Below are 16,520 nucleotides of genomic sequence, written 5' to 3' on the forward strand. Positions count from 1 at the left end.
ATTATTATTATTATTATTATTATTATTATTATTATTATTATTATTATTATTATTATTGAAATTTCATTATATCTCCAGTGCAGTACCAAAGAAAGCTATGACTGGAATTATTCCCTTGCAAGGTTAAGCTCTGGCCATTACAATGGTTCCTGCGTTGCCGCCATTTCTCTTGGCCAGTTTTCTTAATGATCTGACTCCCTTCTTTCCTCCCTGTTATTATGTGGGAAAGTATCCTCCCACTGAGGAAGAGGAATTAGTACGCCATGCTGTCATTGAAAACAGTGTTTTATAATTAGTACTAATAGTTGCAAATTATTGTTTTCAAAGACAACATAGAGTACTAATTCCTCCTCCTCTGGACATGCAGTATGTGTTGCTTGAAGCAGTATGTGTTACTCCATTTTCACTGCTAATAGGAGTGTGGAAACAGCACTTTTGGCTAAGGCCTCCCCTCCCTTAGTAACCCTAAATATACCAACAAGCTGGAGCATGTCCAGAGGAGGGCAACCAAAATGGTGAAAGGTCTTGAAACCATGCCCTATGAAGAATGACGTAGGGAGCTAGGGATGTTTAGCCTGGAGAAGAGAAGGTTAAGAGGTGATATGATAGCCCTGTTTAAACATTTGAAGGGGTATCACATTGAGGATGGAGCAAGCTTGTTTTCTCCAGCTCCAGAGACTAGGACATGGAGCAATGGATCCAAGCTACAGAAAAAGAGATTCCACCTAAACATTAGGAAGAACATATTGATGGTAAACAAACAGCTTCATTTATATACTGCTTCATACTGAACTAATGGTGTCTAAGCAGTTTACAACTGTAAGCTAATTGCCCCCAACAAGCTGGGTACTCATTTTAGCAGTCTCCTCGGAAGGATGCAAGCCTGAGTCAAGCTTGATCCCTTTTGCTGGTATCGAACTTGCAACCTTATGGTTTTGAGTGAATGGCTATAGTACAGGCATTTAACTACTGCGCCACCAGGGCTCCCGCTAAGAGCTGTTCAAAAGTGAAATATTCTGCCTCCAAATGTGGTGAAATCTCTTTCTTTGTAGGTTTTTAAATAGAGTGGATTGCCATCTGTCTGGAGTGCTTTGATAGTGTATTCCTGCATGGCAAAGGGTTGGACTGGATGTCGCTTCCAGTTCTATGGTTCTTTGATGCTAAAGCATCTTCCCCTGAGTTCGGTGTGTGTTTGAGCTATTGAACCCACATGCAGGTCCAATTCCCTCCAACACACACACCAACCATCACAAATTGGGATACTGAAGTTTTGTCTCTCTCATGGCTTTCTTTTTTTTTCCCCATGGCATCCTCTCTTTTTCTCACATAAAACAAAATTCTGCCATGAAAACATTTAAAATAATAACACAAGGAATGGGAGAGAGAATCAATGAATGGGAAAATTGCATTGAGATATTAATGGTACCTTTTTATTGCCAAATAAAAGTTGGAAAGATGTCTAAATGATTAATTGTAAATATATTGTTTGGCAAGAAGAAATAATACAGATAATACAAAATGATGGGGAAATGATGAGCAGCAAAGTCTATATCTTCATCTTTGATAGTCACACAAGTTCTGGAGTATCATACTGATGGAAATAGAAATCATTGCATGTCGAGCTTTACATGCCACAACAATATTAACACTGTTAGAAGCCTGGAAGGAAGAAAATGTGAAAGACATCAAAGGAATTAATAGAGCTAATGCTGATGGCAGCTCACAGGGTAATGGGAAAGGGCAGAGCTTTTAACACTGAATTGCTGGCATATGGAGTTGTGGCAAATAGCCATGGCAGAAAAATTGCCACATCCACTTCAATTAGCTGAAGCAAAACATTTTGAGGCTTCATCTAATATACAAATCAGAGACATATGCTATAGTATCTGTCAGAGCCCTTTAGATTATGAAAAAGAAATTAAATGCATATTGCTAATATAAGGAGCTATATAGAAAATCTCAAAACTGCTAATAGCTATTGCTGGTAGTATTGAAACTGTAAAGTAAGCAAAACATTTTAAAAGACACCTCCTGTCAACAACCATCATGTAAGTAGCTTCTTTTTGACTTTTCCCTGTTAATTTTTTGCTTATTATTTCTTAACATCAAACAGTTAAAATTTTAAAAATTGAAAAAATGCCCAGTATTACCATCTATAAATCTCAACGGTGACATTTGCATTTGAAAGAATGTCAAATAGTAAAATATTAACAAAATTATTAGTATTTAATAATAACCATTGCATACCGTAAAGGAACATTTGCTATCGCTGTAACACTTGTGAAACTTTTGCTCCCTCTTGTTTTGGAAAGTGGGGCATGTTCATAAAAATGCTCTATCCCCCCTTGAGTCTCAATATGATTTATATTACAAGACTTTTCAGAGATGTTTTGAAACTATAATTGTAAATTCATTGAAGGGAGGGGGAGCCATTGCAACAGAATGCCCTGGCACTTGGGAGGATACTGCACCTGAGCTTCATTATGTTTGCTTTTGTTGCATTGTATTACTTTGCAGAGCCAGACTGTTTATTTTACTTTTTTGTTAGAACAATGCCCCCAAGAGCTTAGCATTCCAGAGCTAGCAATATGAACCGGAGAGCCCAGAAATAAACAAAAAAATCTATCAAAACTGCCTGACTGTCACTCTCAAAGCCCTCTTTTGCTAGCAAGCTTTCATTGTGGCATCTGTTGGCTGCCCTGAGTGTAATCTCCTTGGCTTTCATGGCGGCATTATAGGGAAATGAACAGTTCACGCACGGACAGTCTAACAAAAGTAATTTAAGCAATTACAGTTTGCAAAACATTGGAAGCAATTAGTTATCTGTGGAAGAGCTGGCGTGCCCCCTGTTCTTTTCCAGTTCATTATTTTAAAAACATTGTCAAAAACCTACTCGCATTACCGGAAAGCCTTGGCTGATGCCAAAGTAAGAGTTGAGCCTACCTTTTCTTCCTGTCAGTTTCACAGTTTTAATACAAGTGACCTTGGCTGGTGAGAGATCATGCAGACTATTGTGTATTCTCACACATCACTAGCACAGTCAGTGTTGTGAGCAGGGAAACATATCATACTGGTATCATTACAGAAGGAAATTGCATTTAGTGCTATGGAGGAATGAAGGAGAACACGTCACATGTCTACTGTATTTCTTCCATTTTGGAGAACACATTGTTCCAATATTCAGCTAGGTATTTTGAGAATTTCACTTCATTTCAACTTCCCTCCTATCATTGGTTTGGCTATAGTTTCAGATCATTTCCAATAAGAATTTACCAATATTCATGCATTTCTTTGCATTCAATATGGGGGAACATTAAATTAAATAAAATTGAAATGGGACAAATTGTTATGCCCAAGATTGTAAAGGGCAACCTGTTTATCCTGAGAGCGTGTAATGAAAACCTCTCCCTCCGTGGACTTACTCAGAGCGGGGCTGACAAAGACATTGAGACACCAAATTTGAGTTTAAACACCATGCATGTAACATTTATTGAATCACAAAAGTAACACAAACATTAATTATGAAGAGCTCTTTCACTCACACATTCATACAATACTCACACACACTTTCCTTCCGCCGAACATTGATCAGGTGTTCTCGAAGGTTGGGGATGACACCGTTGCCGCGGTAGATGCCAACAAAATGGAGATGAAAGTCCAGGGTCTTTATACTTTTTCTTCTCTCTGGCTCTTGGCTGCTGAAGTCTTGCAATATTGCAGCCCATTACTCACAGCTGGACGGCATCCTACTTCAGCTTCCAAGTTCCTCAAACTTTACTCGTCTCGGTTGCCAAATACCTTCGTCACATCAATGCTCTGCATGGAACCATCTTGTTTGGTTCTTCTTTGGTTCTTCAGCTCTGGGTTTAAATCAGAACTCACACATTCGTCTTACAAAATCAGAACTGATAATCTGTCCTGGACTTGGTCTTTCGGTATTTAGTTCTTTAAAGTCTTTGGTAGAATCGCTGTGCATTAATACCTGTGTTCTAGCAAGCTTATCCAGATAATTTTTAATTGTGAATTTTAAATAGGGTTTGATTTAATATGTGTATATCTTATTTCTCTTTTTAAATTGATGTATGTTTTAAATTTATGTTTTTTAAATGATGTTGTTGGTTAATTGTTTTTGTCCCCCTCAGGTAAGAAATTATTATTATTATTATTATTATTATTATTATTATTATTATTATTGTGTTAGCACTGAATCAGCTTTGCAATGTTAATTTTTATGAGAAGCTAGCTACCATTCTACTGCCCCTAAAGTTATTTGTTGCCATAAAGGCCAAAGGTTTTTAAAAAAACATTCTCATTTCTTTAATGTAAAATAGCACAGGCCTGCAAAATTGTGGGTTATAAAAACTTTTTTAAAAAAAATGTATACTGGCTATAGAAGAATTTGGCATTTAAAATCCAAAAATCACTTCTGACTTGCTCCATTGCGTACGGGTTTTTTCACAGCTCAGGTTAACATTTCTAAGTTGTAATGTGTGACTGAATGAAGTGATCCTGCAAATAATTACTCTGCAAAGAGTAAGTAAGAGGTTAGTTTTCTAGTAGACTTTTTTCTTTAAAAGAAAAGTTACCTATTCAAAAGAAATTGCACTGGAACATCAGCATCTGCACTTGATCAAGTGGCAACTGAACGGATAAAAATATTGAATTTGTGGAAGAACTGTATGCAGTACGACATTTTTATTGTGTCTTTGTATACAGCAAAAGAACCCATACATTAAAAAGCTATAATACTGAAAAATGTTTTTTCATTACTAGTCATTAATTAACAACATTGCACACACACACATATTTCACTCAATAGTATGAAATGCAGTACAAATCAAGCACTTGATATCGGGGATATGCTGTCTTCACTGTCTGAACATAGCACATCCCTGAAACTGGAAAAGTAACTAAAAAGTTCCAGATGCACTGCAAGGTAGTGGCATCATTCCTTTTAAATCACAATAGTTCACAATTTGATATACCTTTGCTATTGAAAAAGGAAATTAATTACATTTTACTACTTATCTGTAACTAGTTACATCCATGTTCTAGAGTTCCTGCCCCCCCCTTCTGAAAATCTGCTTATTTTCAACAACATGATGGCAGAAAATCATCAACAGGCAGAGTCCTCTCCATGCAAAGAACAGCTAGAGAATTTGGTGGATTTAGATCAGTTAGCTTTTGAAAAGTTTGTCAAATGTTGTAAATTCTAACATATTTGGAACAGAAAGCGTTTGAGGTTTTTTTTAAAAAAAGTATCAGTGTGGTAGAAAATGAAAATGAAAGTTTTCTCTATCTTTATTGCCAGCTAAAGACAAAAATATATATATCTCCAGTGGTGGGATAAATATCCAATTGTGAGTCTGACACATTGGCCAGGAACTTATATGACTCTCATGGAGTGGGAAAATTTGCTGGTGCAGTTGCTCAGATGTCTGGGCCCTGGGCAAGGAATAAGGATATATTGGATGTCTCCTTATGCAACACTGGAAAAAGGAGATCCTCTAGCATATCTTAATAGGATTCCCGCTATTGATTCCACAGTTGTCAAAGCAGTAACATCCCCACTGAAGAATACTTATGGCTCAGCAAGCTTGCCCAAACATGAACTAAGAATTGAAAATTATGTATCGGCTGTGAAAATGTCAATGTCAATAGAATGGTTTTGCCCCTAGATGGGGCTTCTGAGCTTTGAAAGGAAGCACTTTACAATTGCAAGGGATACATCTCCTATTCTCCCAGTGTTTCTAATGATTCTACATTTACAGTATCAACTTTGTCATTTATGCAGAATAAATCCAGCTACTTTGGGCTTATTTCCTCATCAAATTGACATAGCCAAGGTGTTCCAGTTCTGCTGGTTAATTTGAAATCAAACAAAACTATGTATTAACACCAACAAACAAATAAAAAAACCGTCCTGTCTGATACAGAGGGGAAATGAATGCTAAACGGTTTGTTCACATTAAAGAATAATCCTGGCTAATCCCTGAAGCTGTATTGTGGCTAGAGGTTTTACCTGTCTAAAACCATGTTTTGTTGTTTGTTGTTGTGTGCCTTTGAGGCGTTGCCAGCTTATGGTGACCCTATTAAGGGGTTTTCTTGGCAGGTTTCTTCGGGGGCGGGGGGTTGCCACATTCATCTTCTGAGGCTGAGAGAGTGTGACTTGCCCAAAGTCACCCAGTGGGTTTACCCAGCCAAGCAGAGATTCAAACCCTGTTCTCTGGTGTCATAGTCCTATGCTCAAACCACTACACCACACGCTAACTCATTGTAATTTCAACAGGAGGTATTTCGTTGAAGATGTTTTGTTACATTTTTCTGATTCTTCACTCCCTATGCCATGCTAAAATCATGCTATGGGCTATAGCCAATAAAGTTGTGGTTGATTATTGGTTTTAATTTATTGTTTGTTGTTGCTGCGTGCCTTCAAGCCTTTACCAACTTATGGCAACCCTGAGTCAAATCTATCATAGGGTTTTCTTGGCAAGTTTCTTCAGAGGATGTTTGCCACTTTCATCCTCTGAGGCTCAGAGAGTGTGACTTGCCTAAGGTCACCCAGTGGATTTCATAGCTCAGTGGGGATTCAGACCCTGGTCTCCAGAGTTATAGTAAAACATTCAAACCACTATGTCACACTGGCTCTCCTTGTATGTAATTCACGTCCTCCCATTTCTGTCCTGGTTTCCAAGGGACGTTGATGCAAATGCATAGTTGAAAGGGATGTTGTTATGCAGAAATGCCACCTGATGAAGGGAATATATATAACATTGAGCAAATGTTTGTTTGTTTTTTAAGTGATGACTATTACAACAATAAAATGATTAGATTGCAGTCCTAAGCACAGTGGCCAGGCATGCATGAATATGCATGCATATATGAATAAACCAATTGTTCTGAAGAATATGTATTCTCTCTGCAGCCTGAAGCCATGAAGGAAGAGATGGAAATGGAAAATGCTAACTCTACTCTTTTTAGACTCTTCATCAACTATGCTGTTCAGGAGATTCATGATTACCCCAGACTGAAGAGAGCCACCTTCCAGAAGCCTGAATTTTGTAACAAAGGGATGCCAACCTATATAGAAAATCTTACACCTCCTTCAGAGAGAGCCCATCATATGAGCCAAGGCACATGGCTGGGGCACACATCAACATCAAGGGAGTGCCATTAACGCTACATGTTCTCATTTGCCCCTTCATGCTAGCAAAGAACTGTGTGGAGAAGCCATGGTTGGATTTAAAATATCACAACCTGGAGCCAGGATTTCACATTAAAGAATAATCCTGGCTAATCCATGAAGCTCATCCCTTCTCTTCTTTTTCTTCTCTTTGTAAAGTAAATGCACGTGGATGTGCATTCTTTCAGAATCCTGAGCTCTACTATTTCTTTGTGAGGAAAAAAAAAAGCAAGCAGAAACTGGTAATGAGAAAGAGTGTTGGTTTTTTTCTTTTTTCTTTTTTCCTTTTAAAGAAGATAACTAGAATAGTGGTGTCCCTCTACTCTTTCTCTGTCACTTGAAAATATGTGGAGATTCCGTTTATAATGTCCTAATTTTTAATAGCTGTTTCTGCTAATGGACAACACTATTTCAGGAATGACACAGTTCCACTGAATTATTTTGTCCCAGACTTAATTAGGATACATTTTTGTTACATTCCATTCTGTCTAATTCTTGTGACAATGATCTGAAAATGAGTCTGGTCATGTTATGAAGATCTGGTTCTCTGGGGATATTTTTGTGAGTCACAAAAGTTTTGTGAAAGTAAACTATTCTTTTTCTTTTCAAAAAGTGAGATCCATCTTTCCAACCTGTCATTCTACAAAGCCAAAATATGAAAGGATATAAACAGAACCTAACTTAAGTGGTTTACCGGAAGAATTTATCAAGAGATTTAATAGAGTGAATTATACCTGGAGGCTGGCCAGCTTAATTTTTTTTAATCTGATCATTCATATTTTGTTTTGACATTTGTCTTTGACAAAAGACATAAACAAGCTCTTACAACTTGTGTTCTCAGGTGGAGAGAACTCCGCTCAGGTGTTTGTTAAGGAAACTATGACAGATAGAGGTGCATTAATCACTGAGGGCTAGTCAACAACATGGAAAGCCTTATCCAGTTCCTAATATAAGAAATGTCTCTCCTTTTCAAAATCTTATCATTGGTAATGTTTGAATTGCTGACCAACTATGGAATAATGAGGTCAGACACAGACCTAAACAAGGACCACTTTATTTGACCCCAAACCTATCTAACCTCGGTTTAACATGGAAGGTAGCAAGAAGGGGGACCAACCTATTGTGGGTTCAGACAAGGCCAGGTGTCAGTTCTGACAACCTCCCTAGCCTTCCTTGAGTGAAACACCTGAGTTACTGACAACAAGTTTAATGATTAGTCAGCTGACCATATCAATGAAATACTAAATACAATTACAAAATATAAAATACAAGATTAAAAATATCTGCGTACGTACAAAGATAAAACTGGATCACACCTAAAGCTCATATGGGGGTTAAAACAGATACAGACTAAATAAAAACAAATTTAATAAAATGGGATACAAAATAAAATAGTCTAAGATAAAACTGGCTAAAACAAAGAGGGAGATAAGAGTAAAAATGTTTAAATGAATTCATCACCATGACATGAAAAACCATTTTGTATAATAAACTGATCTCTCAAGTGAGCAGTGTTTACTACAAATTTAGCTACACATTGCACTATATGTATGTTCTCTCCAGAGAAAAGAGAAGACAATTTTGCAGTAAGATCCCAGTAGGTCATTCTATCCAAAAATGGTTGTAAAAAGTGTGATCTCTCCTTATCATAGAAACAACAATCAAACATGTTATATGGAGTATCCTCAATAGCTGGGGCTCCACAAATACATATTCTTTCATGATAAGGTATTTTTTGAAACTGTCCTGTTCTTACCATTGAATTCAGTTGTTCGAATCTTGTTCTAATGAAGGTTGTTCTCTGGCTCTGTGTTAAATGCAACTCAAGATAGTTTTCTAGGCCAAATACAGTTTTATTTTTAGCTAACCAGTTAAGAGATTTACACCCAGCTAACAAGGCTATGTCTGATTGCGCGCTGATGTCCCAGATCCTTCGTTTTAGGGATTCCTGAATTGTGTGCCCGGCTGAAAGAAAATAAGAAGGAGAGAAACCTAATTGGAACAATACTAGGGATAGTTGGCAAACCCAAACGTTAGGACGCCCAATAACTAGGTAGAGTTTGGGGAGTCTTCTAGAATCCATTTTGGAGATCTTTAGCCAGTAGTTAAATGTTTTTATCCAAACCTGGCCTTGTATTGAATAGATCCCAAGTTCTGCTCTCACTGATTGGGCTGGAATGTTCTTGTCAGTTCCAAGGATCCTCCTTAAGAAGCAACTCTGTTCCTGTTCCAAAGGGGGAGCTTTCAAGTGGCCCCATAATTCTGTGCCATAAGATAAAATGGGCAAGATTTTGGCTTTGTAAACTTTTAAGATAGGGGATACACTGGAAGGATGGTTGTAACTAATTAGTTTATAAAGCACACCAGAATTCGTAATAGCTCTCTGAGTTACTGATCAATCTAATAACTGGGTTACTCCCTGGCTGGCCATTTACTGGAAGGCAGATCCAAGGCCCTACAACCCAAGTCACAGGATTTAAAATGAGAGAAAACCCTCAGTCCCACTTCAAGGGTAGATTTCTGTCCCTCATCAGGTCACAGGACCTAAAATCACAGTTCCAGAGCGTTGGCCTTCATCCAGAGCATGCCAAGGTGCACACCAAAACTCTTACTTAATCATCCACCACTACCTGCCATGGATAAGGAACAAGTGTCTGCCAATAAGGATCTAGCTGCCAAGAAAACCCAGAGTGAAAGGTAATTTTTTAAAGTGTGGTACAAGAAGTTGAAACCCCAAATCAAGCCTGGCCATTGTGTAAACAGCCCAGACCTGATTTGGGATTTGGGGCTGTATAGATCAACCCAACTATTTTATATTTTGACTTTTTGACTGTTTCCTGCACATGAACCAGCTTTTTCTTCATAGAAATATTATTTTCTGCATAGAAAATGTTTCCTGCATAGAAAAATGCTGTTTTCTGTACTAAACAACCAAGTGTGAATTTTGTTCAGAATAAGTCTTTAATGGTACAGATTCTTCTTATAAATTCAAAAACATGCTTTTGACATTTTTTCAATATTTTCTAATCTTCATTCCATCCCAAATCTATGATATGTTTTAATAATGAAGGGTGACAGGTTGTTGTTGTTGTTGCTGCTGCTGCTGCTGTGTGACCCTAAGGAGACTCTATCACAGGGTGTTTTGGGAAACATTTATTCAGAAGAGGTTTGCTAGTCCAATACTGAACCATTACACCATACTGGCTCTCAGGGATAATACTTACCCACATCATAACTGCATGACACAGTCAGTGTTACAAACCTTAACCTTTAATGTGCAAAGAGATTTAAGCCTTCTCTATATCACAACTGTTCTGATACTAATCACTCTGGCCAACATGAAAGGCAAAACAACATGTTGTGGCCATTTGTCTCTTTTTCATGCATCAAGATAAGTTATCAAACTCTGCCTAGGAATGGGGAAATCTGACCTAAACTCAATTGATTGTATCAGATAGGGTAGATCCACTGAAGTAATGGGATTTACATAGTGCTGACTTCACTTCAGCAGTTGATTCAGTTGATCTACTCTCCTTGTGAACAGCAACTGAGATTAGGTTTATACTTTGCTTTCTCTTGCTTTATTAAACCTCAACTTCTTTCCACCCAGGATATGAAGAAATGTAGACATTTGAGCCAGTTGTTGTTATGGACAAAAAATGAAATTCATCTGCACCCCTACTCGCCAAATGCAATAAGTACAGATATCATAGGACCACATTGCACCAACCCTGCCATATAGATTATGAGCAGCCTCTAAGTAAAATACTCTGTGTGTGTGTGTGTGTGTGTGTGTGTGTATGAATATGCACATGTATACATGGCTATTTAAGAGTTAAACATGCAAATCCATAAACCTGCATGGATAAATCTGTCATTTTTACTTTTTTTCACACTGAGATGTTTTTAAATCTCAAACTCTTTCCATCTCAAATATGAAGAAACATGAGGATGTTGGGATTACTAGAAGTCTTAACAGAAGCAAATTAGAAAAAAAATTAACTGGAAAAATGACCTCTGAGTATTCCTTGCATAAGAAATCTCTACGAAATTAGGGGGGGGGGGGGGCTTCCATAAGTCAACAGGTGACTTGAAGGCACAGACATAAACACCCTTCCATACATTAGGAGAAGGGAGTAATAGTAATAAATGCAGCCTGTGGCCAGCTCTAGTTTCAAAACAAAGCTGAAGGAAACAACTAATCACACTGCAATCTTCCCTTTAGTCTGACTGTAGGTCTAGTCCTGTGCATTATTTTCTGCCTTTAGTGCTTTCTTGTAGCACAATATCACTAGAAATGAAGAGCCTTTCTTCACTGTGTATTTCATGGAATATATGCCAAGTATGATTTCATCTAGGTTTCTATAAAAGCACAACACGTTTTCCAGTTGTCTGAAGTGGCAGTGGGATGAGTCTCCCTAGTATATAGAAAACCTTTTGACATATCCTTTCCTGTTTTACCACTCTGTGTATTCACATGTTGAGCACCCTGCTTGAATTGAGGGGGAACATGCATACATATGCTCCATTAATTGTACTTGAACCATGCCATGTGACAGTCTTTCCATCCCATGTTGTGTCACACACAAATAGGAAAAACAATGAACCCATTCATCTGGTAGCTCAGGGAGATAAATATTTGTACAAGAAAGCTGAACATGAGAGTTCCTTGTATTTATTTTGAGCCAAGCACTTACTGTTATATGCTGTTTACATTTAAATTTTGAACAATCCTCAGGTCCAACTCTGAAAAGCTACTAGTTCTAAATTCACATTTTCTAACTGCCTGTATTTGTTGAAGGATGGTAACAAAATGGAACTGTTTCTCCCACAATTCATCCAGTATTTTTTATAAATACTGGCATGTCTGAAACCCGGAGAGGGGGGGGGATATCATCAGATTACAACAGAAGGATGTTGACCTGGGTGTATTTTAGCCCAAGAGGTCCTTCATCTGATATCCTGCAAGACTTAAAAGGAATGTAATTGGTGTTAGGGTGAGCACATGACCAAATTCAAGTCAACCCCATCAATTACTTTACAAACAGTCAGAAGAGTTAACTTGTGACAAATGAACTGCTTCTCTGAATGCTGACATTATTTATGACTGTGTCTCCTAAAGCAAACGGTGCTAGTGAATGACACAGTGCTTTCCCTTCCACCTTCTCCCTGTTTTCATATCTCATTCTCTTTTTGTTGCTCATATATATTCTTTCCCCCCTAAGTGGGAATGTTTCCAATGCTTGATGGCTTGGATTGAATTGCAAGCTCTGTATCCCTTTGAAGAGTGTGTGGAAACTTCAGCTGGTCCAAAGATCTGCACCCGGATAGTTAACAGGGGCAGGTTATGGAGACCGCACAATGTCCCTGTTGAAACAGTTACACTGGCTGCCAGTTTGTTTCTGGGCACAATTCTAAGTGCTGGTTATGACCTATGAAGCCCCATATGGCTCAAGTCCAGGCTATTTATCAGATCGTATCTCTGTGTATGAACCAGCCTGGGCTCTGAGATCTTTAGGAGAGACCCTTCTCTCAGTCCCACCATCATATCAAGCATGGTTCATGGAGATGTGAGAGAAGGTCTTCTCAGTGGCTGCCCCTAGGCTCTGGAATTCCCTTACTAGGGAAGGAAGAATGGTCCTTCCTTGCTATCCTTCCCTTGACAGGGAAAACCCTTTTTATCTGATAGGCTACATTTTTATTAACTGTTTTTAATAACTCTGATATTTTAAATGTCATTTTATTCTTTTAACCAGAGGTTTGACTTATTATAGTACAGTAGACAGTTTATTCTATTTTAAGGTTCACTTTTTGTATATTTTTAATTTTATTGTTCTTTTAAATTGTGAGCCACTTTGAGTCCGAATTTTGGGAGAAATTTTGGATACAAATAAATATCATCATCATCATCATCATCATCATCATCATCATCATCATCATCACAGCATTTATATTGTCAATGCCTACCTGCAGCCAGATAGTATGAAGTCTATCTCTGATATTTTGTTATGCTTTAATAGGGATATAAGATCTTTTACCCCAGTTATAGATACAGGAAGCCAATGGACTAAACCGTCTGTGGTTTCCAAAATCTGATTTCACTTTTCTTTGCTAAATAAAAAAAAATGCTTAATTGAAATGCAGCCATTCACCTGAACTAATAACACACATTGGATAACTATGAATATTTTTCAGTAGACCAGTAACTGAATTGGGTGTGTGTGTGTGTCAAATGACTATCTCAGCAAATTTTAAAGTATGTTCACTTAATGTGCACATTTTAAAATGCATTAAAAATTATCAAAGGTCCACAAAATGTGAAATGTATGTATGTATTATTATTACATTTATTTATATAGTGCCATAGGTTTGCATAGCGCTTTACAAAAGAGGAAAACAACAATCCAAAAATAAAAATGAAGCTTGCCTACAGCACACAATCTAAAACATGTAGCAAGATAGACATGAATTTCTGTGCAATGAGAAAAACAAAACAAAACAAATAAAGCTCCACACTCAAAGACAGGGGAAAAAATTGCAGGTGAGATTTGAACATAAACAGAAAAACAGAAAATCAAGATGGAAAGGTTTTATAATAGATTTTATTTCTTACTTAAAATATTAGGGAGGAAACAGTCAATAAGTACCATATAAACCTGTGGATTTGGCCTTTGAAAATGTTATGTGCATTCTTCTCCTTAAGCAGAGACTCATATTAGTGCTAAAATGAAAATTCAGTTAAGCACACACCTTGCAATTCAAACTTGCCTCACAGGCTCTCTGCTACTACTAACTGAGTTCAGTTACCAAGAAACAAACACTCTCTGTATCTCTATCCTGCTGTCTTGTGCTAGCACTGTCTAGACCTCAGCATTTGTTCTATTTTAAGATGAGCAAAACAAGAACACCATGCCACACAACGTAGGCAGAACAGACCCATTGGCTTGAATCAAAACAGTCCTTCCTTTTGGAGGAGAGTGTCCCAGAACTTAACACATTTTGCAGATGACTCTTAAAACGTGCTGCAGTCCAGCTGCTACTTCATGGAAGCTTGGAAATATGAATAACATTTTCCCCTTTAGTGCTTGAAAAAGAGTGAAGCAGGTACTGACCACAGAGAGGTCAAGTGAGGCCTTAAAGTGACAAGTTAAAAACAAATACTTAAAAACCAAAACAATCCTCTAACTTTGTCCAGGTTACTCCAACTGACATCAGGTGAAATATCAGGAAACAACAACTCCTCCTCTTCATCCTCCTCCAGAGCCAAGTTCAGCTCTTTTAGTCAAGCTGATTTCAGCTGGAAACCTAAGTATATGTTTCGATTGTAATCAATATTCTGGATATTCAACATCCCAAACTGCATAAGACTGTCATCAAAAAGAGAGAGAAGTCTTTTATAGGGAAATTTTGCCCCAGGCATCTTTACAAAAAAGCTTACAAGTTCTTGCCAACTGCTCTATTTTTTTTCTTCAAAAATACTTTTGCATATGCTACTATTTCAGGCAAATCTGTACTCCATCCTATTTCTCTGCATTCTTTTCTGTCTCTCCAAAATCTGGAATCCATTCTGAGTATTATTCTTATGTTGCTCTGTAAGGGATACATTTTAACCCAAAAGTGTACGAATATTTCTTTTAAAGCAGCAGCATCACCAAAGCTACATTCATTCCAATGTAGATTACACTGAAGCACATGAAAGATTATAAACCTCTGTGCAGAAACTGGCAACATGTACAGGGAATGGAGTCCAGCTCAGAGATTATTATAGGTAGAGTAGAAATGTTTACATTACTCTGCCCTCATCATTTACATCTCCCAGATCAAGGCACAGATTTGAACTCCATTGTCCATTGAATTTCACATTTCCCCAATGGTCCAAATGTGGACCCAATAAATGCATATATTAAATAACTCCCATAAGCTATCCCATAACTTGTACTTGTTGTTGTTGTGTGCCTTCAAGTCATTTCCAGCTTATAGGAACCTTTATTGTTGTTGTTAACTGCTTTCACGTTGATCTTGACCCATGGCGACCCTATAGATGAGACATCTCCAGGCCTTGTCCTCTACTGCTTTGCCCTGATCTTGCAAACTCATATTTGTGGTCTCTTAAATAACATCCATCCATCTAGCATGTGGCCTTCCTCTCTTTCTACTTCCCTCTATCTTTCCTAACATTATTGTATTTTCCAATGATTCAAGCCTTCTCATGATGCGTCCAAAGTATGATAGTTTAAGTCTTGTCATCTTGGCTTCTAGGGATATTTCTAGCTTGATCTGCTCTGGAACCCATTTATTTGTCTTTTTGGCTGTCCATTGCATCCACAGCACTTTTCTCCAGCACCACATCTCAAATGAATTGACTTTCTTCCTATATTGTTTCTTAACTTTCCAGCTTTCACATCCATAGATGGTAATAGGGAATACAATGGCTTATATGATTCTGACTTCTGTGCTGAGTTGTATGTCTTTGCATTTTAGGAGCTTTTATAGTTCTTTCATAGCCACCCTCCCCATTCTTGACCTTTTTCTGATTTCCTGGCTCCAGTCACCATTCTGATCAGTGTTTGATCCCAGAACTCTTTTAGTTTTCTATTTCCTCATTGTCTAGTTTGAATGTGTATAAGTTCATTGTGGTCATTATTTTTGTTTTCTTTATGTTCAACAGTAAGTCTGCCTTGGCATTTTTATCTTTGATCTTCCTTAGTAGTTGTTCCAAGTCTGTGGGGTTCTCTGCAAGTATTATGGTGTTATCAGCATATCTAAGATTGTTGATATTACTTTCTTCTATTTTCACTCCTCCCTCTTCCATGTCCAAGCCTACTTTCCTTACAATATGTTCTGCATATACGTTGAATAGGTAGGCAGGGTGATAGGATGCAGCCTTGTCTGATTCCTTTGCCAATTAGGAACCATTCTGTTTCTCTGTGTTCTGTTCTGACAGTAGCCTCCTGTCCTGAGTACATGCAGTCAAAGGCTTTACTATAGTCTATAAAGCACATGCTGATTTTAGAACTCCCTGCTACACTCATTAGCTATCGTAAACTTGCAATTTGATCCCTGGTGCCTCTTCCTTCCCTGAACCCTGCATTGGACTTCTGGGATTTCTCTTTCCATGTATGATTGGAACCTATGTTGCAGAATGATTTTACTTCCATGGGAGATTGGTGCTATGGTTCTATAGTTGCAGAAGTCTCTTGTGTTTCCTTTTTTGTAGATGGAGATGTATAATGATTGCTTCCAATCTGTAGGCCAGAAATGGAATGGAAACCTTAAGGTGAACCTATCATGGGGTTTTCTTGGCAACATTTGTTCAGAGAGTGGTTGCCTTCTTCTG

The sequence above is a fragment of the Sceloporus undulatus genome, chromosome 2 (assembly GCF_019175285.1).
Source record: "Sceloporus undulatus isolate JIND9_A2432 ecotype Alabama chromosome 2, SceUnd_v1.1, whole genome shotgun sequence".
NCBI lineage: Eukaryota > Metazoa > Chordata > Lepidosauria > Squamata > Phrynosomatidae > Sceloporus > Sceloporus undulatus.